The sequence below is a fragment of the Hypomesus nipponensis genome, chromosome 20, assembly GCF_054491055.1.
Source record: "Hypomesus nipponensis isolate SF chromosome 20, ASM5449105v1, whole genome shotgun sequence".
Lineage (NCBI taxonomy): Eukaryota > Metazoa > Chordata > Actinopteri > Osmeriformes > Osmeridae > Hypomesus > Hypomesus nipponensis.
The window spans coordinates 1667501-1670000 of NC_140380.1; the positions used below are offsets into that span (position 1 = coordinate 1667501).

The 2500-nt window shown below is 47.1% G+C and overlaps 9 non-coding genes across 9 annotated transcripts in view; all 9 read left to right on the forward strand.

Annotated features, from left to right (window-relative positions):
* The first annotated feature begins 49 nt into the window (after positions 1-49).
* On the forward strand, positions 50-168 carry LOC146243642 (5S ribosomal RNA). The gene has a single exon (XR_014737872.1). It is a non-coding gene; the product is annotated as a 5S ribosomal RNA (ribosomal RNA).
* Positions 169-352: 184 nt separating this feature from the next.
* LOC146243643 (5S ribosomal RNA) lies at positions 353-471 on the forward strand. Its single transcript, XR_014737873.1, has one exon. It is a non-coding gene; the product is annotated as a 5S ribosomal RNA (ribosomal RNA).
* Positions 472-645: 174 nt separating this feature from the next.
* LOC146243644 (5S ribosomal RNA) lies at positions 646-764 on the forward strand. Its single transcript, XR_014737874.1, has one exon. It is a non-coding gene; the product is annotated as a 5S ribosomal RNA (ribosomal RNA).
* Positions 765-946: 182 nt separating this feature from the next.
* On the forward strand, positions 947-1065 carry LOC146243645 (5S ribosomal RNA). Its single transcript, XR_014739252.1, has one exon. It is a non-coding gene; the product is annotated as a 5S ribosomal RNA (ribosomal RNA).
* A 176-nt stretch (positions 1066-1241) lies between these two features.
* LOC146243646 (5S ribosomal RNA) lies at positions 1242-1360 on the forward strand. Its single transcript, XR_014739254.1, has one exon. It is a non-coding gene; the product is annotated as a 5S ribosomal RNA (ribosomal RNA).
* Positions 1361-1528: 168 nt separating this feature from the next.
* On the forward strand, positions 1529-1647 carry LOC146243647 (5S ribosomal RNA). Its single transcript, XR_014735982.1, has one exon. It is a non-coding gene; the product is annotated as a 5S ribosomal RNA (ribosomal RNA).
* A 180-nt stretch (positions 1648-1827) lies between these two features.
* Positions 1828-1946, forward strand: LOC146243648 (5S ribosomal RNA). Its single transcript, XR_014740263.1, has one exon. It is a non-coding gene; the product is annotated as a 5S ribosomal RNA (ribosomal RNA).
* A 168-nt stretch (positions 1947-2114) lies between these two features.
* On the forward strand, positions 2115-2233 carry LOC146243649 (5S ribosomal RNA). The gene has a single exon (XR_014735993.1). It is a non-coding gene; the product is annotated as a 5S ribosomal RNA (ribosomal RNA).
* Positions 2234-2411: 178 nt separating this feature from the next.
* The window catches only part of LOC146243650 (5S ribosomal RNA), a 119-nt gene continuing 30 nt past the window's right edge, over positions 2412-2500 (forward strand). Inside the window, exon 1 of the ribosomal RNA XR_014737875.1 lies at positions 2412-2500. This exon is cut by the window's right edge and continues 30 nt beyond it. This is a non-coding gene — a ribosomal RNA (5S ribosomal RNA).

Sequence of the window (2500 nt, forward strand, 5' to 3'; positions counted from 1 at the left end):
AATTGCTAAATCTGTATATGGATAAGTAGCCTATGGTTGTCAACTTATTTCGTACGGCCATACCAGCCTGGCAACGCCCGATCTCGTCTGATCTCGGAAGCTAAGCAGGGTCGGGCCTGGTTAGTACTTGGATGGGAGACCGCCTGGGAATACCAGGTGCTGTATGCTCTTTTGCTCATTCACTTAGAAACTGACATCTTGCAATATGCACAAGTAGTCCTTCATGAAAGGGGCTGGAAGCTGTTTTCATTTTGACACGAGAGAGAGAGAGAGAGAGAGAGAGAGAGACTACCTTGCATTGTCAATTGCTAAATCTGTATATGGATAAGTAGCCTATGGTTGTCAACTTATTTCGTACGGCCATACCAGCCTGGCAACGCCCGATCTCGTCTGATCTCGGAAGCTAAGCAGGGTCGGGCCTGGTTAGTACTTGGATGGGAGACCGCCTGGGAATACCAGGTGCTGTATGCTCTTTTGCTCATTCACTTAGAAACTGACATCTTGCAATATGCACAAGTAGTCCTTCATGAAAGGGGCTGGAAGCTGTTTTCATTTTGACACGAGAGAGAGAGAGAGAGAGACTACCTTGCATTGTCAATTGCTAAATCTGTATATGGATAAGTAGCCTATGGTTGTCAACTTATTTCGTACGGCCATACCAGCCTGGCAACGCCCGATCTCGTCTGATCTCGGAAGCTAAGCAGGGTCGGGCCTGGTTAGTACTTGGATGGGAGACCGCCTGGGAATACCAGGTGCTGTATGCTCTTTTGGTCATTCACTTAGAAACTGACATCTTGCAATATGCACAAGTAGTCCTTCATGAAAGGGGCTGGAAGCTGTTTTCATTTTGACACGAGAGAGAGAGAGAGAGAGAGAGAGAGACCACCTTGCATTGTCAATTGCTAAATCTGTATATGGATAAGTAGCCTATGGTTGTCAACTTATTTCGTACGGCCATACCAGCCTGGCAACGCCCGATCACGTCTGATCTCGGAAGCTAAGCAGGGTCGGGCCTGGTTAGTACTTGGATGGGAGACCGCCTGGGAATACCAGGTGCTGTATGCTCTTTTGCTCATTCACTTAGAAACTGACATCTTGCAATATGCACAAGTAGTCCTTCATAAAAGGGGCTGGAAGCTGTTTTCATTTTGACACGAGAGAGAGAGAGAGAGAGAGACCACCTTGCATTGTCAATTGCTAAATCTGTATATGGATAAGTAGCCTATGGTTGTCAACTTATTTCGTACGGCCATACCAGCCTGGCAACGCCCGATCACGTCTGATCTCGGAAGCTAAGCAGGGTCGGGCCTGGTTAGTACTTGGATGGGAGACCGCCTGGGAATACCAGGTGCTGTATGCTCTTTTGCTCATTCACTTAGAAACTGAAATCTTGCAATATGCACAAGTAGTCCTTCATGAAAGGGGCTGGAAGCTGTTTTCATTTTGACACGAGAGAGAGAGAGACTACCTTGCATTGTCAATTGCTAAATCTGTATATGGATAAGTAGCCTATGGTTGTCAACTTATTTCGTACGGCCATACCAGCCTGGCAACGCCCGATCTCATCTGATCTCGGAAGCTAAGCAGGGTCGGGCCTGGTTAGTACTTGGATGGGAGACCGCCTGGGAATACCAGGTGCTGTATGCTCTTTTGCTCATTCACTTAGAAACTGACATCTTGCAATATGCACAAGTAGTCCTTCATGAAAGGGGCTGGAAGCTGTTTTCATTTTGACACGAGAGAGAGAGAGAGATAGAGAGAGACTACCTTGCATTGTCAATTGCTAAATCTGTATATGGATAAGTAGCCTATGGTTGTCAACTTATTTCGTACGGCCATACCAGCCTGGCAACGCCCGATCTCGTCTGATCTCGGAAGCTAAGTAGGGTCGGGCCTGGTTAGTACTTGGATGGGAGACCGCCTGGGAATACCAGGTGCTGTATGCTCTTTTGCTCATTCACTTAGAAACTGACATCTTGCAATATGCACAAGTAGTCCTTCATGAAAGGGGCTGGAAGCTGTTTTCATTTTGACACGAGAGAGAGAGAGACTACCTTGCATTGTCAATTGCTAAATCTGTATATGGATAAGTAGCCTATGGTTGTCAACTTATTTCGTACGGCCATACCAGCCTGGCAACGCCCGATCTCATCTGATCTCGGAAGCTAAGCAGGGTCGGGCCTGGTTAGTACTTGGATGGGAGACCGCCTGGGAATACCAGGTGCTGTATGCTCTTTTGCTCATTCACTTAGAAACTGAAATCTTGCAATATGCACAAGTAGTCCTTCATGAAAGGGGCTGGAAGCTGTTTTCATTTTGACACGAGAGAGAGAGAGAGAGAGAGAGACCACCTTGCATTGTCAATTGCCAAATCTGTATATGGATAAGTAGCCTATGGTTGTCAACTTATTTCGTACGGCCATACCAGCCTGGCAACGCCCGATCTCGTCTGATCTCGGAAGCTAAGCAGGGTCGGGCCTGGTTAGTACTTGGATGGGAG